The following is a 24,079-nucleotide window of genomic DNA, read 5'->3' on the forward strand; positions in this document are numbered from 1 at the left end:
GTCCTCTCAATGACATTACAATAAAGAACCGTTACCCTCTCCCTCTCATGTCTTCTGTTTTTGACAAACTCCAGCAGGCCAAGGTGTTCACCAAGTTAGACCTCCGCAATGCCTATCACCTGATTCGCATAAGAGAGGGGGACGAGTGGAAAACTGGATTCAACACCCCTAGTGGCCACTATGAGTATCTGGTCATGCCATTCGGACTCACCAACGCCCCTGCCGTTTTTCAAGCCATGATTAATGATGTATTGAGAGATTTCCTTGACCTTTTTGTCTACGTGTATTTAGACGACATTTTAATTTACTCCCCAGACATTGACACACACCAAGACCACGTGACCAGAGTTCTGAAAAGACTGTTAGAGAACAATCTGTATGTCAAAGCAGAGAAAAGTGTGTTTCATGCCGACACCGTCTCCTTCCTGGGCTTCATTGTAGCCCCTGGGAGAGTACAGATGGACCCGGCTAAAATTAGCGCTGTAGCTGAGTGGCCTACACCAGATAGCCGCAAGAAGGTTCAGCAGTTCTTGGGATTTGCTAACTTTTACAGGCGGTTTATCAGAGGCTTTAGCGCAATAGCTGCTCCCCTCCATGCTCTTACCTCCACCCAGGTGCAGTTCCGCTGGTCGCCAGAGGCAGAGAGGGCTTTCCAGGACCTCAAGAAGCGTTTCACTTCTGCTCCCATCCTCACCATGCCAGATCCACAACGCCAGTTTGTAGTAGAAGTGGACGCCTCCAATCAAGGGGTTGGGGCCATTCTCTCTCAACGTTCGGAACAGGATGGGAAGATGCACCCCTGCGCCTTCCTGTCGCGTCGACTGTCCAAGGCTGAACGGAACTATGATGTCGGTAATCGGGAGCTGTTGGCGGTGAAACTCGCCCTAGAGGAGTGGAGACATTGGCTGGAGGGGGCCAACCATCCATTCATAGTCTGGACGGACCATAAGAATTTAGAATATATCAGAAAAGCTAAGAGACTCAATTCTCGCCAGGCCAGGTGGGCGCTGTTCTTTAACCGCTTTTCCTTTTCCCTCTCTTACAGGCCGGGGTCCCGGAACGTCAAGCCAGACGTCCTCTCTCGACTATTCGACCCCGCGCCTGTTGCCAAGGAGCCTGAGACCATCCTTCCACTAACCCGTGTGGTTGGAGCGGTGACTTGGCAGATAGAAGATGAGGTGAAGCAGGCTAATGGTGGAGACCCGTCACCTAGTGGGTGCCCAGATAATCGCTTGTTTGTCCCCGTTGAGTTGCGCCCACAGGTGATCCACTGGGCTCATACCTCACTGCTTTCATGCCATCCGGGAGTTCGGAGGACGATGTTCGCCATCTCTCGGCGGTTCTGGTGGCCATCCATGGAGCCGAGGTTCGGGAGTACGTGGAGGCATGTTCGGTCTGTGCTCGAAACAAGACGTCCTCCGGGACCCGCATGGGCCTACTGCAGCCACTCCCTATCCCCTCCAGACCGTGGTCCGACATATCCATGGACTTCGTCACGGGGCTCCCGGTATCCCAAGGTAATACCACGGTCCTCACAGTAGTGGACCGGTTTACCAAAATGGTCAGATTCATTGCCCTGCCTAAGCTGCCCTCCGCCAAGGAGATGGCAGAAATCATGATGACCAGTGTTTTCAGGGTTCATGGATTCCCTAAGGACATCGTCTCTGACCGGGGGCCCCAGTTCGTGTCCCGGTTCTGGAGGGAGTTTTGCGGGCTCATTGGAGCTAAGGCCAGCCTGACCTCGGGCTACCACCCGGAGGCCAACGGCCAGACCGAACGCCTAAATCAACAACTGGAAACCGGCCTCCGGTGCCTGGTCTCCCAGAACCCCTCAACATGGAGCAAACACCTGGTCTGGGTTGAGTATGCACATAATTCATTGCCAACATCTGCCACAGGTTTCTCTCCCTTTAAATGTGCTTATGGTTTTCAACCCCCAGTCTTTCCAGACAATGAGTTGGAGGTATCGGTCCCCTCCGCCCATGCCATGGTCCGACGTTGCCGCCGCATCTGGGCAGCAGCCCGCCAGGTGCTGATCCGACAGGGAGATCGGGTCAAGAAGGCGGCAGACCGAAAGAGACGGCCAGCTCCCGCATATCAGCCTGGACAGAGAGTGTGGCTTTCAGCCAAGGACTTGCACCTGAAGGTTCCCTCCAAGAAGCTGGCACCACGGTTCGTGGGCCCGTTTCCTGTCACCAGAGTCATTGGCCCCGCAGCAGTACGCCTCCGTCTGCCCCGGTCCCTCCGCGTACACCCGACCTTCCATGTCAGCCAGGTGAAACCATTCAAAGAAAGCCCTATGGTTCCGGCCGCCACGCCCCCCCCGCCACCCGAGGTAGTCGATGGGGGCCCGGTGTACAAGGTTAAGCAGCTGTTGGCGGTACGCAACCGGGGCCGGGGCAGACAGTACCTAGTGGACTGGGTAGGTTACGGACCGGAGGAGAGACAGTGGGTCCCCTCTCGACACATCATGGACCCCACCCTCATTGATGATTTTCATAGAGACCATTCTGAACAGTCTGGGCCGTCAGGAGTCGGCCCTAGAGGGAGGGGTACTGTCACACCGCGGTGAGGGGTGTCTCGTCTGGGGATTTTTGTCTTGTGAATTTCATGAAAAGTAACTCTCCTCTCGTTTCAGGTCACTTGCCCTTCCTCTTGTGTCACCGGTCTGACGTCTCCCCTGATCCCTGATTGTTTTCACCTGGTCCCCAATTACCCTCTTGTGCTTAAAGTCTGCGTCTGCATGTTGTCCTGTGCCAGAGTATCATGTTCGTTCGTGTGTCTCCAGCTCCCATGGTCCATGTCTACGTCAAGTGTTCTTCTACAGAGTCTAAGTTGGTATTCTTGTTTTTCTTTCCTCCTCTTAAGAAGAGTGATTTTGAGTTGTAGTTTTTTTCTAAGCAGTATTAAGATAGCCTTGATTTATAGCCTTTTTCTTTTCCCTCTCTTGAGGGGTTTTTTGTTCATAGTATTTATTTTTTGTTTCCTAGATTTAGAGTAGAATAAAGTTTTGTAAATTCCTGAACCTCCCTTGTGTGGAGCGCTTTATGTTGTTTGAGATTTCATAGCTAAGAATCCTCGAAAGAGTAGATTAGTTTATTCAGGTTTTTGTTTCCTCTTCGGAGTGATTTTCTGTTATTTATTTTGTTCTCCCTGTTAATTACCTAGAGAAGTTGAAGTTGATAGCCGGTTTTGTTTATCACTCGTTTCTTAAGAGCCGTGAAGCAATTCAAAGAAATAAAACCTGCTTGATCTGCATAACCCTCTGCATCTGAGTCCTTCTTTAAGTCCAGGCCTGACACATACGGCATGAAAAACCTCCAGACCACAGGTGAAGTATTGTAACTGTCCAGTTGAACAGCACATATTGTGGAGGCTTGATGCTGCTGTTGTACCCACATTCTCATCAAAACACTTCCCCTTTATTTTTCTGAGAAAAATAAGTTCAGAGAAAGAAGGAGGAACCAACAGGCCTCAGACCACTAACATATGTGTGAAACACGTCAGTGTCATAAATACACCGTGGGACTGGACACAGTGTGAACTTGAGACTCAATAAGAGTCTTCATATAGTTTGTTTGTTACAGCCTTAGATTGACTCAAACATTTTCCTTTGTCTTGTAATCAGTGACTTTGTCTTCTTCACTCGCTCATTCCAGTTTCACAGGATCTTTGTCGGGCTGCTGTGACCTCTGACCTCTTCACTGATGGCTGCATCTCATGTTGCTGATCAAGAGTTTGTGGTTGCTGTCAGTCACTGTGGATGAGAGAAAACTACATTTATAACCTGTAAAAGTGGAAATTGTGAAATTTACAAGAAATTCAGTGAGATAAAAATCTAGAACAGACTAAAATTAAGAATGAAGAAGTGACATCATACAAACCACAGGAAGTAGGTGCAGCTTCTCTCGACTAAAGCACGACTTTAGAAACTCAGATGATCATAAGAACAGAGACAGAAGAAGGAGAGAGACAGAGAATCATGATGGTCGAGTTCAAATGGATTCAAATGTCTTTATTTCTTACAGCGATGCTTCAGTTTACAGGTAAGAAGACGTATATCACATATAGAAATGGAAGGTACATTGCAATAATGTACTTTATTAAATATATTTGATTGAAGTAAGACAACAAAATGTGTTGTTTGTTTACAACATGGTGAGTTTAGTGAACTTTTAGAAACAAGGATAAAGAAATATCACAGATTTCTTCTCATTTCAGTTTATTTTCCATATTTTTCTCTGATCGTGTAAACAGGAGCAGCTGAAAACCCTCCAGCCTCCTTCACTGTCAGAGTTGGAGATGACGTGACTTTGCCTTGTGAAAATATGATAAAGGAACAGCAACAATGTGACAGCACTGTCTGGATCTTCAGTGATTCAAGAAGCACATCAGCAGTAGAGCTGGTTATACTTGGACAGATTGGTGAAAATGCCAAAGCTAAATCAGACAGACTGAGTGTTACAGAGAACTGTTCTCTGGTTATGAAGAATGTCACAGTCGAAGATATTGGTCTTTACAGCTGTCAGCAGTATAAATCAAGAGGAGCTCCATTAAGTTCAGACTCTGAGGTTTATCTGTCTGTTGTCTCCAGTGAGTATTTACATAATAATGTTTTCAGATCAAACTGTGAAACATTACAATAATTATGATCACAGTGATGAAGTTAATTTTACTCTTGTTGTCTTTCTCTCACAATATCTCCATCTTCACCAGTGACTGAACATCAGAACGATGATGAGGTGACATTAAGCTGCTCTGTGTCGACATATGGACGATGTAGACACACAGTGAAGTGGCTGTATGAGGGTAAAGAGGTGAAAAAGGATAACCAAGGTGTAACTACATCACAGTCTCTCTGCTCTGCCTCTGTGCGTGCTCTGACTTATCATCACATTTACAAGTCAGAGTTTAAATTTCTGACGTGTTCAGTGACTGATGGTAACAAAGAGCAGCAGCTGTTTCCCTTCAGACTTCAGTCATCAGGAAAGAAACCAGGTGAGAATATGTTGATCTTCAAACTGATGTGAATAATTACAGAAGATATTTGTTTATTTTAAGGATTTGACATTTTAATATCACATCACAACAAGTGTCGTACTGAACATTTTTTTGTGTTGTGTTTATCTGTTCAGGTGAGGAGACAACAACAACAACAACAACAACAACAACTGATGATGCTTCAACACAAGGTATTGTGTCAGCACTCATTTCTCTTTCTCTCTCTTTCTCTCTGTCTCTCTCTCTCTCTGAGTGGGTGAGCATTTCAGCGAGTGTGTGTTTCTAACTTTTGTATGTTTGTTTGATTGTTTGTTAGATTTATTACTGCAGTTGTATTTTGTGCTGTAGTTTAAAGCGGTTCGGTTCTGGAGCGGTAACGACCGGCCTCGGCTGGAAGTCTTGCCGACTCATGGAGTCAGAGGCGTGGGGCTGGAGAAGCTCACCCGCCGACACGGAGTTAAACTCTGTCCGACTGTTAATTGCTCTGTGGAGGATTGCAGTTTAGCAATCGGAGAAATGGTCGGTTATGACGGTATAAAGTCCACATCTAGGATGAACAATGGAATCGTCATTTTCCTGTACAGCGTTGATAAAGTGAGCATGGTTGTTGAACGAGGTGTAGTGATCCAGGACACCTTTGTTCAGGTGGTACCGCTGGTTAATCCAGCCAAAAAGATCATTTTGTCCAAAGTCCTCCGTTCATTAGTGATGACATGTTGCAGAGAGAACTGACGAGACACGGACAGTTAATGTCTCAATCAAACTGATTCCTCTGGGCTGTAAATGTCCACACCTGAATCACATTGTCTCTTTCAGAAGGCAGGTCTTTATGGTTCTGAAGAACAACACTGACGAGTTCAACTTGATGTTGAAGTTCAGAGTGGATGATTTGGATCACATTGTTTATGCGTCTTCTGAGAGGATGAAATGTTTTGGCTGTGGAGTGGAGGGTCACCTCATCCAGACCTGTCTACAGAAACAAGATGCTGGGACAAATAATGGTGAGACTGCAGCACCAAGTCCAGAACAAGAACACACGCAGAGTTCACAGCAGGAAGACACACAGAGCACACAACAGACTGAAACTGAGCATCAAGGGGCTGCTGGTTCAGGTTCTGTTGGTTCACAGGCTGCTGGTTCAGGTTCTGATGGTTCACAGGCTGGTGGTTCAGATTCTGTTGGTTCACAGGCTGGTGGTTCAGATTCTGATGGTTCACAGGCTGCTGGTTCAGGTTCTGATGGTTCACAGGCTGGTGGTTCAGATTCTGATGGTTCACAGGCTGCTGGTTCAGGTTCTGATGGTTCACAGGCTGGTGGTTCAGATTCTGTTGGTTCACAGGCTGGTGGTTCAGGTTCTGTTGGTTCACAGGCTGCTGGTTCAGGTTCTGATGGTTCACAGGCTGGTGGTTCAGATGCTGTCGGCCCAGTTTTTGATGATCATGGTGCTGCTGATCCAGATGCTGCTGATCTGGGTTCTGTTGGTTCAGGTACAGCTGGTCCGGTTTCTGTTGGTTCAGGTACTGTTGTGGAGGTGATTGATCAGTCACACACTAACAGCGACACAGTCGACACACAGACTGAAACAAAGGAGGCAGAATGTTCTCTGGAGGAGGAAGGTGACATGCTGATAGATGAAGACACCTTTAAAGACAACATGAAGAGGAAAGTGAGCAGTGACGTGTGTCAGTCTTCTGGTAAAGTGAAGAAAGTGTCTCTTCAGAGTGAGTGTCTGCAGTCAGGTGAGTGAAGATGATGAGGAGAGCGATGTGGAGTCTGTAGCTTCCTCACAGACGCGGGCTCACAACAGGAGTGGTTACTCTTTAATGAGTATTAAGAAGTTCCTGCAGAACACTAAGGGAGCCAGAAATGTTCAAGTTGAGGAAGTGTTCCCTGATTTACAGCTCTTCCTTGATTCAGTGAAGGCTTTTAGGAGAAGTCCTGGAGCTCTGGAGGAGAAAGCTTTCACTGACCAGGAGACTTACCGTCTGAAGAAACTGCTTCAAAAGGTCAAAAAGCAGTTAGATGATGATGAATAAGTCTAATAGATATTCCCTCTTCTCCCTGCTTTGTTCACTTGCTTTTGTTTTACACCTTGATTTCTTTGCTATGGGAGACATAAGAATAGGCAGCTTGAATTTAAACGGAGCAAGGGATGATGGGAAAAGGGCTTCACTTTTCAAGCTGTGTTCTCTCAAAAAGCTGGATGTTATTCTGGTACAAGAGACACACAGTACTTCTGATAACGAGACTGACTGGAGGACAGAGTGGAGAGAGCAGATGTTTCTAGATGTTTTAAATGAAGTGATTGATAAATGTAATAATGAGGAATATGTATTTATCTGTGGAGACTTTAACTGTACTGAGGACAGTAGGTTAGACAGGAACCATGCAGAGCCTCACGCTGCCTCACACTCGTCTGCTTCATCTCATGGAGGCTCAGGAGTTGTGTGATGTGTGGAGAGGCTTTCATAATAAACAGAGACAATATACCTGGACACACGCTAAAGATAACTCACTGTCTATGACCAGGCTTGATTGATTTTGTTGTTTTAACATCATTGAATGCATTTAAAAGTTGTTTTATCAGCCCTGTTGGCTTCTCTGATCACTCACTTGTGACACCTTCTGTTTTTATAAAATGTGTAAAACCCAACAGTGCCTATTGGCATTTTAACACGACTTTACTGGAGGATAAAAACTTCAGAGAAACTTTGTCTTTTTTTGGAAAAAACACCAAAGTATGAGCTGCAGGAGGACAGTCCTTACCTTACTGCCTCAGAATGGTGACCTGCAGTTCATCAAAAACTGGAGGCCTGTGTCACTGCTCTGATCTGATTATAAGCTGCTGTCCAAGGTGTTGGCGACCAGGCTGAGCAGAGTGATGAACAAGTGATTCAGTGTGATCAGACCTACTGTGTACCAGGCAGGCTGATTTCTGATAATATTATTTTGATTTGTGACTTTTTAGAGATCTGTAAGCTGTTTGGCCTCAAAGCTGGCATCATATCAATGGATCAAGAAAAAGCTTTTGATCGTGTTGAGCATGAATATTTATGGCTCACGTTGAGTTGCTTTGGTTTTAGTCCTGGTTTTATTGATAAAGTTAGGGGTTTTGTATTGTGACATTCAGAGCATCCTGAAAATGAATGGTGGTTTGAGTGCTCCTTTTCAGGTTCAAAGGGGAGTTAGACAAGGCTGCACTCTCTCTGGCATGTTATACTCTTGAGCAATCGAGCCTTTGTTGCACAAACTTAGAGCTGACCTTCAGGGGCTGACTATTCCAGGTTGTAATGCACCTTTAAAATTGTCAGCCTATGCAGATGATGTGGTCATCCTGGTGGACAGCCAGCAGAATATTGATGTGTTGGTAAAAGATGTCGTCCAGTTTGGCTCAATATCCTCAGCCAAAGTTAACCGGGACAAACGTGAAGCTCTCGGTGTTGGTGGACTGGAGAAGAAGCTCAGTTTAACTGGGGGGTTGATTTGGAAGACAGGGGGGCTGAAATACTCAGGAGGGTTTTTAGGTGATCCTTTGTTTGTTCTTAATAACTGGGAGAATGTTCTCGAAACGGTCAAAGGTTGTTTAACAAGGTGGAAGCAGATTAAAACCAAAATGTCCTACAGAGGTCGAGTCCTCATCATTGACAATTTGGTATTGTCCACTTTATGGCATCGTCTGTCATGTGTTGACCCCCCACCTGATCTGCTGTCAAAGATCCAGGCTCTTCTTGTTGACTTCTTCTGGGACAGACCGTGTATCTGAGCAGAAGAAACAGAATAGAGAAAGCTGTGGATGATGATGCTGTTTTCATGTTTGTAAAAATGTTGAAAGCTCGTTTAAAAATAGATTTTAATTATTACAGAATGATGAAAGATTTGGAGAAGTTTTCCAGTGCGTGGTGTTAGAAACATGTGCTCTGCTGTGTTGTTGATGATGAGCTGTTCTTTGGAAGTTTACTGAGATGATCTGAATTCTGTGAATGTTGAATTGTTGACCGTGTTGGTTTTGTATCTTGTTTGTTGTTGTGGTTTTAAAATATCTTGAATTTTTTATAAAGTATGTTAAAATTCAAATTATCTTTCTCTCTCTCTCTCTCTCTCTCCCTCCCTCTCCCTCTCTCTCCCTTTCTCTCTCAATTTTCAATTCAATTCAAAGGGGCTTTATTGGCATGAAAGTTTCAGCAACAATTTTGCCAAAGCATCAAAACACAACTTGTCCAAACACTCAGACAGAACACAACAAACAACAACATGAACACCAACACAACACCAAGATTGATTTACATTAATTATATATACAGTATATCCTCTATATCCTGTGTGTGTGTGTGTGTGTGTGTGTGTGTGTGTGTGTGTGTGTGTGTGTGTTGACACATATTGGGCAGCCACAACCAATTACAAAAGCAAACAAACATTTTGTCAGACATAAAATGTTTTGAAGGTTTTTATCAACCTTCTATTTTTAATCAATTTTAATTTCTATGAATCACTTGAATCACTAACATGACTAAGCACGTGTTGTGCTCCTGATGTTTGATGATAACTTTGTTCTCTGACATGATGTTTCTGCTCCACAGCTCGTACAGATTGTTCTGTTGTCGACTACATCATGTTGGTTCTGCGTGTGGCTGAACTCGTCCTAATTACTGTGATTACTGTTCTTCTCATCAGAGCTCGAGGTGAGAAAATTCACACCAACATTTGTTTGGACTGATGAACACAAACTGTCAGTTTAGAGCTGAAATGTTACTCTGTGCTTTATTTTCCAGGGAACCAGAGACCAGTGAGGCGTTCACGTGCAGCAGCCAGTCAGGTAAAGATCATATCAGACAGGAGCTGGTGGTGCGTTCAGGTTCAGCTGACTCAGTTTATAAACATCAACAGTCAGCTGGGAGGAACATTTGGAGCACTTTTGGGATAATATATATACACACACACACACACACACACACACACACACGCACACACACACACACACATATAAATATATATACAAGCAACAGTAAGTGATGGTGCGTTCAGATGTTGTCAGATTATTTCTTATTTCTTGTGTCAAATGTGGGTCAATGATGTGAAAGTTGTCAGTTAAAGTGTGTCAGAGTGACAGTTTGTTTGTGCTGTGTTTCACAGGTGGATCATGATGAAGATGAAGATGATGGTGTGGTGAAATATGAAAACTGTGGAGACACTTCTGCCTCTGTCAGACTGCACTGAAGAGTTCAGAGCTGATTTGAAGATTTCCTGCTTGTTGTTGAAGCTGCAGCAGCTTGAGCTCAGTTTCATGTCTCTGTGTGCAGAAGAACTCATTTTAACTCACTTTCATTTAGTATTTGTAGGAGCCTTAATGCAGTTTTCTTGTTGATAGAATAATTTAAGTTCATTATAAGGAATAAGGATAAGAATATTTACATTATTTACAGTTTTATACATATGGTTTGTTTATGGCCAGGCAATAAGTACAGGTTTTGGTAATTTCAATATTTGTGGACAGCTAAAATTATCTTTATAGTTTATTCGTGGTACTTTATAGTGGACGGATGTATTTTTGTCGGTAATGTGAATTTGTGGTCAGTCAGGACAAGCGGGGAGTGGAGCCACATCGTTTAGTTTATTGACCTCTCTCTCTCTCTCTCTCTCTCTCTCTCACTCACTCCAGTACATTCTCTCATTACATGTGTAGGACGCGATTTGTATTTAATTTTGTGACAATTTATTTTTTTAACATATTTGCGTGTGTGTTTGAATGTGTTTTCAGCCTTAGTGGAGTCTGTAACACTGGCAGCTGTGGCTCAGGGGTAGAGCCAGCATCTTGCTATCGGGAGGACGCTGGCTCGATTCCCCTGGTCTGCATGTGAAAGTGTCCTTGGGCAAGATGCTGAACCACAAACTGCTCCTGATGTGCTGGTCGGCACCTTGCATGGCAGCCACCGCCATCAGTGTATGTATGTATAAATTACTGTAAGTCGCTTTGCACAAAAGCATCTGCTAAATGTAAGTAACAGTCATCTCTTTATTATATCTGTTAACATTATCATCTGCAAATAAAGACATCTTCACCACTTCACTCTGTGTTTTGTGAGCATACAGCACAATAAACCTCTAAACCACAGCTTATACATACTGTATGCAGTAAACATTGCCCCTTTGCAAAGTAAATATTTTTTTCATTGATGTAGATCTAATATGTTTACATTCTAGCTCATTCCTATTTCATTATTTGTAACAATTAAAAGTATAATATATAAGAATTCTGAATCAAATGTCTAAAATCAACTTTGTTATATATTTTGTTGAGTTGTGTACTTGCAGTACATCATCCCAGATGTTTGCAACAATGTTGTCGCCGCTGCTACTTCCATGACAGGGAAGTCAGCGAACAAGACTAAATTTAAGGTGAATACAATTTTAAACATCTGTGAACATTTATACCTTTAAGTCACATCAGATAGATTTTAATCAGCAGTGGTGGTTGTTTAATGGTGTGTTCATCAACATTGAAGCGAGTTTGAAGGCAGGAACATTTGTATTTATTTGCTTTACTCATGTCAGTTTACTGTAAACTAGGTGTGTGTGTCTGTGAGGTTAAATTCAAGACAACTCTCTGTGAATTCAGTAGCCTACTCACCACAGACTCTGCTTCTCTCTCCTCTTCTTCCCCTCTCCTCTCTGTATCTTTACGTTCATGAAGTGAAGTACATTTCCCCTCCAGCTCCAGTCAGCAGTCAACATTACACAACATAAACACCTGACAATGGAGGTCAGCTCCACAGATCCAGCTGCAGTCAGAAGTGAACATAAATCCACTTTGTAATCCCAAAAGTTTAAAAGTAATTTCTTAGATCTCCTCCTCTCAGTAAATGCTTCCGGATCAGAGCAGAATCTGAAGTGATTCCTGGTGTTTATTCTCCAGAGGGTCTGGCTCTAATCTGGACTCTCTAGCCAGCTCTAGCAGCTCCCACTCCACCCGGCCCTCCACACAACACTCTGAATCCTTTGATTTGTTCAGATAGAGACACCCCTAGTGGCAGAAGTTACATATTGTTTGTTTGAACAGTTGTTTGGCAATATTTTTCCTTGTAATTACATATTACACATATACACTCATATAGAAAAATCCAGTTCCTTAGTTTATGATTTAAACTGTGGGGTCCTACAAGGGTCCATTCTGGGCCCTGTATTGTTTTCTGTATACAAGCTTCCTCTCAACCTGATCATCCAGAAGCATGTTGTTTCCAGCATTGTTATGCAGATTATATACAGCTCTATGTCCCTCTCAAGTCCATGAATTCATGCACTTTAGATAATCTACTCACCTGCCTCTGTGATATTGAATGCAGGATGTCACAAGTTTCTATAATTAAATGATGCCAAATAAATCGTTTGTTGTAACTAGTCTCAGTGAGTCCAAATCTTCCAGGAGTTCAAGTGGTTTTCAACAGAATTTGATAAACGTCTCTGTCTTCTGTCCTAATAAAGTATTGACTGTGTGTTCCTGTGAGCCTTGTGTGTTTCTCATGTTTATCTGCTCATCAATAGAGGATCACACCTGCAGAGCTCTGCTGCTGTTCTCATCATTCTCATCAAAACACTTCCCCTTCACTTCTCCGAGAGAAATAAGTGCAGAGAAAGAAGGAAGAACCAACAGGCCTCAGACCACTAACATATGTGTGAAACACGTCAGTGTCATAAATACACCGTGGGACTGGACACAGTGTGAACTTGAGACTCAATAAGAGTCTTCATATAGTTTGTTTGTTACAGTGTTAGATTGATTCAAACATTTTCCTTTTTCTTGTAATCAGTGACTTTGTCTTCTTCACTCGCTCATTCCAGTTTCACAGGATCTTTGTCGCGCTGCTGTGACCTCTGACCTCTTCACTGATGGCTGCATCTCATGTTGCTGATCAAGAGTTTGTGGTTGCTGTCAGTCACTGTGGATGAGAGAAAACTACATTTCAAACCTGTAAAAGTGGAAATTGTGACATTTACAAGAAATTCAGTGAGATAAAAATCTAGAACAGACTAAGATTAAGAATGAAGAAGTGACATCATACAAACCACAGGAAGTAGGTGCAGCTTCTCTCGACTAAAGCACGACTTTAGAAACTCAGATGATCATAAGAACAGAGACAGAAGAAGGAGAGAGACAAAAAATCATGATGGTCGAGTTCAAATGGATTCAAATGTCTTTATTTCTTACAGCGATGCTTCAGTTTAAAGGTAAGAAGACGTATATCACATATAGAAATGGAAGGTGCATTGCAATAATGTACTTTATTAAATATATTTGATTGAAGTAAGACAACAAAATGTGTTGTTTGTTTACAACATGGTGAGTTTAGTGAACTTTTAGAAACAAGGATGAAGAAATATCACAGATTTTTTTCTCATTTCAGTTTATTTTCCATATTTTTCTCTGATCTTGTAAACAGGAGCAGCTGAAAACCCTCCAGCCTCCTTCACTGTCAGAGTTGGAGATGACGTCACTTTGCCTTGTGAAAATATGATAAAGGAACAGCAACAATGTGACAGCACTACCTGGACCTTCAGTGATTCAAGAAGCACATCAGCAGTAGAGCTGGTTACACTTGGACAGATTGGTGAAAATGCCAAAGCTAAATCAGACAGACTGAGTGTTACAGAGAAATGTTCTCTGGTTATGAAGAAGGTCACAGTCGAAGATGTTGGTTGTTACAACTGTCAGCAGTATAAATCAAGAGGAGCTCCATTAAGTTCATACTCTGAGGTTTATCTGTCTGTTGTCTCCAGTGAGTATTTACATCATAATGTTTTCAGATCAAACTGTGAAACATTACAATAATTATGATCACAGTGATGAAGTTAATTTTACTCTTGTTGCCTTTCTCTCACAATATCTCCATCTTCACTAGTGACTGAACATCAGAACGATGATGAGGTGACATTAAACTGCTCTGTGTCGACATATGGACGATGTAAACACACAGTGAAGTGGCTGTATGAGGGTAAAGAGGTGGATAAAGATAAACAAGGTGTAACTACATCACAGTCTTCCTGCTCTGCCTCTGTGCATGCTCTGACTTATCATCATATTTACAAGTCAGAGTTTAAATTTCTGAATTGTTCAGTGACTGATGGTAACAAAGAGCAGCAGCTGTTTCCCTTCAGACTTCAGTCATCAGGAAAGAAACCAGGTGAGAATATGTTGATCTTCAAACTGATGTGAATAATTACAGAAGATATTTGTTTATTTTAAGGATTTTAAGTTTTAATATTACATCACAACAAGTTTTGCACTGAACAGTTTGTTGAGCTGTTTATCTGTTCAGGTGAGGAAACAACAACAACAACTAAATTAACTGAAAACAGCAGAGAAGACGGAAACAACACAACAGGGTCTGGGAGCGATGATGCTTCACAGGGTAGTGAGCAGGGGCGATTTTAGGATTCAAGAACATCAGGGGCTAAGGGGAAAAGAACAGGGGATTTGAAGTTTAATTGTTACATCGCACATTTTGTACTGAACAGTTTGTTGAGTTGTGTTTATCTGTTCAGGCGAGGACACAGCAGGGTCTGGGACCGATGATGCTTCACAGGGTAGTTAGTGAACATTTTTATCTGCTTCTACAATCTGTTAGATGCTGACAGACACTTTGTGTCTCTGTTTTCTGGTTCATGTTGTTTCATTAGTAAATGGATGAATGTTTTTACATTTTAAATTAGTTTCTGTTGTATTATACGTTTATTGTTGTCCTTGCAACGTACAGCTGAAAGCTCCGTAAGGAATCAGTAAGTGGACATTGAGTTAAGTGGGTAATGTGTTTTGTTTGCTTGTTTGGTCAAAGTAGATTCAGATTGTGTTTACATCGGATGCAGTCTTTGTACTAAAAGTGTCAAATTAAAATGACATGTAACTCTCTTCAACAGGAAGCTGCAGCCAACATGCTTCAAATATTTTCATTATGTTTCCAGATTGGCGGTGGCTGCTCATCATTCTGGCTGTGGTCTTAGTGGCACTTTTAATAATTGTTGTGAAAGTCATCAGGAGGAAGAGAGCTGAAGGTGAGAGCACAGAGAAAACTTTTTTAAACAAGATGTTACAACAAAACTGGATTTTCTTTGTGGAAGCTAAAGTCAACTCTCTTTTTTGTCTTTTCAGAGAACAAAACACGGCTGGAGGACAATGTTGTGAGTATAACATCCTGCACAGATGTACTGCATATGTTACACAGGTGTTTTTATTGTACCCTGACTACATGTGTGTTAAGTGAACTGTAAGATGCTTTTTGACCAAACTATGTTTATTCAGGGATTAGCCTCAAACCCGGCAGTGACTCAGTCTGCTCCAGAAACCAGTCAGGGCACGGTGAGATCACACGCTACCGTCTTGATGGTGTCATATTGTGTGATAAAGATAGAAAGGGAAGTCAGATAACACAAGGGACTACACTAGAGGAGAGCATGAGTAGTCAAACAGAGGTCAAACCACCACAGATAAACTGCTACACAACATGTTGACACGTCATTTGAAACATGAGAGATAGCATGAGCACATTGGCGGAATTAAAAGAATGTAAAATAATGTTAAACTAGAACAGAATAAAGTGAGAAGTGTGAGTCAGATTAAATCTACATGTTGTCCTCTCTGTGCAGGCTGACCCTGGAGATGGTGTTTGCTACGCCTCCATCAGCTACACCAGGAACACCAACAGGAGAGATCGGGTAAGAAAAACAGGAAATCTTCAGACTTCAAACTGAATCACTTTTGTGTTGTTGTTATTTCATCGTGTTGTGTTCATGTGCTGCTGGATTTCATAAGGTTGTGTTTACTTGCATTATTCTGTATAATATAATATTGTGTGATTTATTTGTTGTGTTGTTTGTTTATTGTTTTCAGGTTCAGGGAAACGATGAAGATGATGATGATGATGAAGCAGTGACCTACACCACCATCAAAGCTTCCTCTCTTTCTGCTGGAGCATCTGCTGATCCCAGCAACCTGTACGCCACCGTCAACAAACCAAAGAAATAAGAGGCCACAGTGTAGCCACAGCTCGTACTGATACACTTGTTTTACATTGATAATGGATTTTAGTGAATGCTTGATGATCTTTTTGAGGATTTTTTGCTGTAACAGGCCTTTTATCCAGTACGGGGTGCAGTCGGTTAACTAGTAGCACATTAGTGCTTTAATATGATAATCTGTAAAAAGAGTAAATGCCAGATTGGCTTTGGAGTGTAGGTATCAGAAAACAGGTGCTCTGAGGATCCCAGGTCATTTCATAAACCAGAATACAGAGGTCACACTTGTATTTTGCTTTGTGATCAATAAATCATAACCAAAACATTCCAAGGCACTGTTTTGCAAAAAATACTATGCTAATGTTGAGTTTTAGTTAAAGATGTGTTGGTTTTTGCTGTTATTTTTGTATCTCCTGTTATTGTTTGATATGCAGTCATTTTAACATCTATATCGCTCAATAAATCAATAAATGAACCAACTGACTTGTGTAATTTCAGCCTTTATCGACATAAACATCAAACAATTTATGTTTTGTAGAGAAACATCTATAAAATAATACATTTCATCTTAAGCTGCTTTAATATGATCAAAAGTCGAGTGAAAAAAAAAACATTTTCACAAGAAATGTCTTTTACAAGAGGAAATTACTTCAGGGGAGTTTTATTTCCTCTCTGCACTCTAAAAACAGGATGCATCTATCACAGTACATGTTAGCAGGTTATGTAACATGACTGTCATGTCTTTCTTTTGGTCAGAAATATGTCATACTTGACACTAATCTGCTCTTAGTGTCACAGCTGGAATATTGTGTATTATCAGCGAGCCAGATCAAGGATTTACATTTTATGACCTCATGTGTAATTTTATTCAAATTCTGATATATGAGCATTTTCTTGCTACACAATAGTTTATGGTCATAGTGTTCACTGTCAGTTTCAGCAGGTAGATTAAAGTGTGTTTGTGTTTTTCTCATGTTTTATCTTCAAAATGCCATTTTAACATCAACAGTAGTAGTTACCAGCAGGCTCCAGCAGGGGGAGCATACAACTGTCATAATAAGGGTTAATGGTCACCTGTGCTTTAGGAGAATGTGTATATCTGCCGAGTAGACTTTGTAATACAGTATGTTCATGTATTGTGAGTGGGATATTTGGACACTTGCAGGGAAGAGGATTATTTTTGTACATGTTCTACAGCGATGAGTTCCTTGAAACAACTAATCACAGCAGTGTTAAAGTTTTTCTGACAGAGTTCAGCATGGAAAACTCAAATCAAATATTCTCTGCTTGTGTCTGTGTTTTTGTGGTGGTTGCTTTGTATTACAAACAGTGCAGTGCAGTGCAGTCTCTGCACCTTCACCAGTCAGCTCATGTGGAACATCCTCACCACCTGCTCATATGGACTTATGTACAGTATATGGATTTATCATAGTCTGTAACTAAAGTCAGTGACAGGCCTCACAGAATCGTTACACTCCATATTTTCATTGTGAGTCCTGATCATGATGCAGGCCGAGTTCACTGTAACTACACTTCAATAAGTATTCATGTATTAAACTTTATATGTGACGTGAAGCAGGCAGTGTGATCGCTGTAAACATAGCATTACTGTGGTTACAGTTGTGCGTAATGCTGATGGATGCAAAGACTTTCACTGTCCTCACAGTGCTGCAGGACAACATGAATGGAAGAATTAATAAGTGTTTTCCAACCTCCATCTCAGACACATACAACTGTTTTTCTGTGCCAGAAATATGCACTTTCTGCACTTCAGTCATGTTACATAACCTGCTAACATATACTGTAATAGATGCATCTTGTGTTCAGAGTGCAGAGAGGAATTAAAACTCTCCTGGAGGAACATGGATGCTTTTCATCTTAGTCAGGACATGAGTAGTGGTCACTTCAGCCTCTTGTGGTCGAAATGAGTACAACAGAAAGAAACAAAATATGAGAATCAAATTCCTCTTGAATTTTTTTTGTTTTCACACAAACATTTAAGAACTTAGAAAATGGAGCACTAGAAAAAACAAAAACTCTCACTTGCCCCTCAGGGCTTGTGTAGTTTAACAATAAATTATATAAAGACAACAAGTTGCATTTGTGCAAATATTTATCTCAACTAACAATCTTCAAATATGCATCAAATGCAGATGTTTGTTAGTTTAGAAAGATGGAAACGGTTGGTTGAATGGTTTAACGCTCACCACAACCCGTAACTTAAACATTGTAAAACTGCTCCTGTATATTAGCAGCTCACAGAACTGAGGAACTACACTTTCACATCACTGCAGTTGTCAATATGATCAGTTTTATTGTGATTTTCACCTCTGTTGAAACTATTTCTGTGCCAAGGCGACGGCCATGTTGGTGTCCGTGACGTGTGTTGAGAGAGACGATGTAGTTCACTGAGCGGCTTCACACAAAACTAGATGATATTTTACTTTAATTACAACAAACTGGGCGTGACTTCAGCTCTCTATGCTCCTGATTAAATGTAAAGTTTAAAATGTTACAGAGGTTCCCACAAGAGATTCAAAGGAGAAGGTGGAACATCACACAAATTCAACAGCACACAGAGGTGATGAAACAGACCGAAGTCAGTATGAGGATGTGACTTCTTCCTCATCACAGGAAGTAGATGCTGCGATAACTTTTCAGAAGTGTGAGTGTGAGACCGAGAGAGAAACACAATGGTTGAGTTCAGGTGGATTACATTTTCTTTATTTCTGATGCTGGTGGTCAGTCTGACAGGTAAGGATACAAAACTGCATTCATATTACTAATTGTTATGTATTCTTCCTTTAACTGAGACGGACAAGTTTAGTTTGTAACATGTTGAGTTCAATGAACTCTTTGACACTGAAAATGAGACGTTGTATCTAAAATTAACATCACAAAAGCTGTGAGCGTAACAGTGAAACTCATATTTATTAATATTTGACTTTTCACTCTCTTTATCTCAACAGCAGTAACAGGGAAATATCCCTCCGTCGCTGTCAGAGTTGGAGATGAAGTCAGTTTGTCTTGTGAAAATGTGAAACACAATCAGGAGAAGTGTAACAGTACTACCTGGATCTTCTTTGGTTCAACAAAGGCAGTACGGCTGTTTGATCGTGGGCAGATTCACAAAGAAGCCCAAACTAAATCAGACAGACTGAGTGTTAGAGAGAACTGTTCTCTGGTTATCAAAGACATCACAACCCAAGACGGTGGTGACTACTTCTGCATGCAGATCCAATCAGGAGAACAACAAGGTCCAGTCACTGATGTTTATCTGTCTGTTGTCACCAGTGAGTATTTACATCATAATGTTTTCAGATCAAACTGTTCTTGTTGACTTTCTCTCACAATATCTCCATCTTCACCAGTGACTGAACATCAGGAGGCTGATGATTCCACTTTAAACTGCTCTGCGTCGTATCATGGATGGTGTAGACACACAGTGAAGTGGCTGTATGAGGGTAAAGAGGTGGATGAAGATAAAGACATGGAGACATCACAGTCTAACTGCTCAGCTACTGTGACATTTCATACCTCTGATCTCAAGAAGTCAAAGCATCACGAGTCCTTTGAGTGTGAAGTGACTGAAAATTTCACTGGAAACGTTCAACAGTTTACCTTCAGCCGTCAGTCCTCAGGAGACAAAACAGGTGATGAGCTGATTAAAATCACTTCAAACTAATTAACTCATTCTTTTTTTTTTAATGTTTGTTTAGATTTCAGGTTTTAATCTTACATCATTCTTTGTCATTCATTTTATGCAGATGATTGTTTGTTCTAACTAAACAGTTTGTTGCATTCTGTGTTGATTAAGGTGATGATGCAACAACAACCACGGTGTCAACAAGAGGTAATAAATGTACATCAGTGAAAATTAAACCATCAGAAGGTTAAAAAAACATTTACAAACAACAATGTTGGAATTAAAGAAGAAGGTAGAGACTGATCAGAACTACATTCAGTTCAAAAATGCAAAAGACACTGTCTTGTTTCAGATATCAGAGGTATAGAGACAGTAAAAGAAGCCATTACCAAAGAGCTCATCATCAAAACACCTCTGATTATATTTAACTCCTCTAATTTCTCTTCTCAGTTTGGTGGCGGTTCATCATTGTGTCTGTGGGTTTGTCAGCACTCTTGATAAGTGTTGTTACAGTCAACATGTGGACGAGAACTAAAGGTGAGAGCAACCACAGATGAAACAGGAAGCTTTGATAAACCTGGACTTTCACTGTGGAAACTAAACTCGACGCTCTTTTTGTCTTTTCAGGGAACAAAACACAGAGAGAAGAAAACAGGGTGAGTTTTAAACTCACTGTCTGAACATTTGTTGGCGATTTACGTTTCTGCAAAACCACAAATGTGTTGAAACTTTAAATTTGTTATGTTGCAACTTTATATTTCTTTGGGTTCCTTTGTCATTTTTATTTTTTTATTTTTTGTTTAGGTTTAGGCACCAAAACCACTTGGTTAGGGTTTGGAAAAGATCATGTTTTGGCTTAAAATGTCTGTTCTGGTAGTCACAAACTGGGCCAGAGATGTCCCAACTTCCTGTCAGAAAAATTAAGAAGGGACTGAGTGTAGTTATTTTAACCCAAAGTATGATCTCTTTCTAAACTTAACCAAATCGTTTTTGTGCCTAGACCTAAGGAAACCACAACCATTTGACGACATTGATAACAGTCCAAAAGAAAAAGTATGTAATAATGTGATCATGTGAAGTGTTTGTCAGCAGCTACAGTAGAGCGTCATAGTTTAAAGTTTAAGGCCACTGATCAAGCTACTAAATTTCATGAACTGGAAGTGAGAATGTGTTGACAACGCTCTGGTTAGGTTTAGGCACCAAAACCACTTTTAGTTAGGGTTCGGAAAAGATCCCGTTTTGACTTAAAACACCAATTCTTGTCGCCTCAAACACAACTGGAACTTGTGGCAAGGCTTCCTAAAAAATATCCAGTGCTGTTGCGCTTACAAATGTTGAAACACCAGCTTGATCTCCTTGGGACTTCCAGATATGAAAGTCTGACCATTAGAATGTAATGTGAATGTGATATGAGCGATTTAGTGGAAATGTCAGTATTGTAAGTAGCTTTATGATGCACACAAATGTGAAAGTATCAGTGGTGTGCAGAAACGTTAACTGCCATCATTTTATCCTGGCGACTGGGCTCGCTGTTTTTTGAGACGATAAGGACGTCAGGTAGTGAATCTTAAAGTAAACCATTATTTTGGATTTCCTTGTGCTAAACGTGGAGCACCGGAAGCCTGAAAGTCAGAGAATTGTGATTGTAATCTGAAAAACAAAATACATGTCTGAGTCTCTGAACTTTTCCTGAGTGTTTGTTAGGAAGGTGAATTAATAATGCTCTTTCTAGCAAGACACTGAACTCAACTGTTTCTCTGGAGCTGCTTTGTATTTCCACACTTATTTGCTCCATTTTCACACAGAGTGTTGTGTTTTCCTCAGGAGGATAATGATGAAGATGAAGATGATGGTACAGTGATCTGTGAAAACACCGGAGAGCCGTCTGCCTCCGTCAGACTCCGCTGATCATCAACATCAACTCATCATAGAAACGAGTCCACTGCTGTTAAATATCATCTCATCATATTTCACATGAGTAGATAACAATAGAATCATAACATCTTTTTAACAGTTAGACTGGATGTATTTGTTTTTATTCATTAATGTGACAAATGTGTTTTCTGTGCCAAGCTATTTGTGTTTCAGTCTGAGCTGGACCAACAGGCTTGAGTCAAACTGGTGGACGAGGAGTTTGACTCTTCACCTGTCTGTTTATGTGTGCTGTAAACATCACCATGAATCCTGTCTGTTTTACAATAAAGTATATAAAGAAAATAAGTTGCATTTGTGCAAATATTTATCTCAACTAACAATCTTCAAATATGCATCGAATGTAAAAGTTCAAATGTGACAAAATCTAACATCACACACAAATTCAGCAGCAAACTGAGGTGGAGAAACAGACTGAAGTCATTATGAGGAAGTGACTTCTTACTTATCACAGGAAGTAGATGCTGTGATAAGAAACAGCACATCAGAGGTGGCAAAAGTCCACACATTCTCTCCTCAAGCAGAAGTACAGATACTTAGAAAAGACAGAAGTACTGTTTCAACTTCTTTACTCAAGTAACAGTAATAAAGTACAGGCTCTGAAATGTTCTCAAAGTATCAAAGTAAAAAGTATCTGAAGCTCACGTTTTATTAATATTATTCAAAGACTATTAAACTTAAAGGTAGAATCAGTAGGATTTGTCCCAGCTGTTCTTGAACGCACCACAAAGACAGTTGATTGTTGAGTCTCATTCCCAGGACGTCAAATAGCCACATTTTGGGTTGGTAAAGCGTCCCGAGCAGCAACAAAATGAGAAAACAAGAAAATCCAGGCAGAGGGCTGCAGGGTCTCTGCAGATACAAGACACTATCACGCCTTTCTTTCCATTCCAGCCTCCCTCTCTGTCTGTTTCTGTCTTCTTAGTCTTCTTACGTCTTTGATTCATCTCGCTACGTCTGCTGTGCGTGATATGCACTGATAGGTTGAAATCAGTCTTGATCCGATGTTGGGAAGGTGATGTGCAATGACACAAAATAAAAATAAACCATAATTCCCCTCAAATGCATCAAACTAAAGTAATGAGACTGTTCTGAAAGTGTAAGGAGGAGAAAGTATAGATATTTGTGTTCAGATGTAGAGAGGAAAAGAGAAAAGGTGTCAGAAAAATAAACACTCAAGTAAGTTAGTTAGATTGATAGACTGATTTTTTCACAATTCTGACTTTTTTCTCTGAAACATCAGACAGAATTCTGAGATGAAACTCAGAATTGTGGAAAAACAAGTCAGAACCCAAAAAGGTTTTTTCTGTGGCCCTAATCCTCTTCCATACGATGCTAACATCAAGGTCAGCCGACAAAAATATATCGTCCCTGGCGCGCTCTATAGCATTAAAACATTTCTATTTTAGAAGACATTCCTTCTTCGTTGGATTTGTGGGACTCACAGCCACCCTGAATGTCAGCCCTACTCATAATACGTCACAATTTGTGTCATGTTTTCTGTTTAGAGCAAAAGAAGTGCTCGCCGCTCGTGAGAGGAGGATGTATGGTGGAAAATAAAGTGCTGATTTGCCTCGACATAATATTCTCTAAAGCCTCTGGAGCCAAAGATTTCAAAGTTTGAATTGCAGTTTTGAAGTGCAGTGAAATGTTGTGTTGATATTCTGCTAATATTACTACATTAACTCTAATTTCATCAATTCATAAGTGAAATCAGCTGCTGCAAAAACAGCTAAAATCACAGAGGTGTTGCAGTGCTTCAGCTCCAGGACTGAAGAGATGCTGTAAGTCCTACAAACCACCAGATGTCGCTGCGCTTCAAATCTCTTTTTCAGCACAAATAGAAGGAAAGGCCCAGAGTTTTATAAGGCTTCACTAGAAGAAACAAAAGACCACAGGTGCACTAGATGAACTCAAAGGTGAAATGAAGTGCATCAGGTAAAACGTCTGTGAACTCATCTGAAAACACATCAGTGGCTCCTTTAACTCCACCCTGAACCACAGCTCCTCCTCTGCTGCTGCATTGTTGTTTTCTTTTTAGAAAATCTTAGTCACACTTGCACGGCTCCTATAACTTTCTCATTACTTCCTTAAAAGGAACTAATAGCTGTAAGTTCTTGAGAAGATTCTTTCAATGTGTCTCTGTTAAAGTATAAATGACAGGAAAACAGATGCTTCAACACTTTCCTGCATCATGTGAAATCTTGATTTTCTGCAGCCAGTTCAGAACACAGCAGCTGGATTTCAACTTCATCTAACAGGAAAGATCATTGAAGTCTTGTTCACTTCCTTAAATCGTCTTCCAGCTGAAGAGTTCAGAAGATTGAAGATTTCCTGCTTGTTGTTGAAGCTGCAGCAGCTTGAGCTCAGTTTCATGTCTCTTTGTGCAGAAGAACTCATTTTAACTCACTTTCATTTAGCATTGTTGTTCACATATTTGTGTGTGTGTTTGAATGTGTTTTCAGCCTTAATGGAGTCAGTAACAGTCTTCTCTTTATT

At 41.1% G+C, this 24,079-nt stretch overlaps 2 long non-coding RNA genes across 2 annotated transcripts; both read left to right on the plus strand.

Moving 5' to 3' along the window:
- Nucleotides 1-9,584: 9,584 nt before the first annotated feature.
- LOC141018436 (uncharacterized) lies at nt 9,585-10,924 on the plus strand. The gene is made up of 3 exons (XR_012180723.1): nt 9,585-9,680; nt 9,771-9,814; nt 10,132-10,924. It is a non-coding gene; the product is annotated as an uncharacterized lncRNA (long non-coding RNA).
- A 9,186-nt stretch (nt 10,925-20,110) lies between these two features.
- LOC141017675 (uncharacterized) lies at nt 20,111-21,583 on the plus strand. Its single transcript, XR_012180670.1, has 3 exons — nt 20,111-20,185; nt 20,276-20,304; nt 21,473-21,583. It is a non-coding gene; the product is annotated as an uncharacterized lncRNA (long non-coding RNA).
- Nucleotides 21,584-24,079: the final 2,496 nt, after the last annotated feature.

Source organism: Pagrus major, chromosome 22 (genome assembly GCF_040436345.1).
Source record: "Pagrus major chromosome 22, Pma_NU_1.0".
Lineage (NCBI taxonomy): Eukaryota > Metazoa > Chordata > Actinopteri > Spariformes > Sparidae > Pagrus > Pagrus major.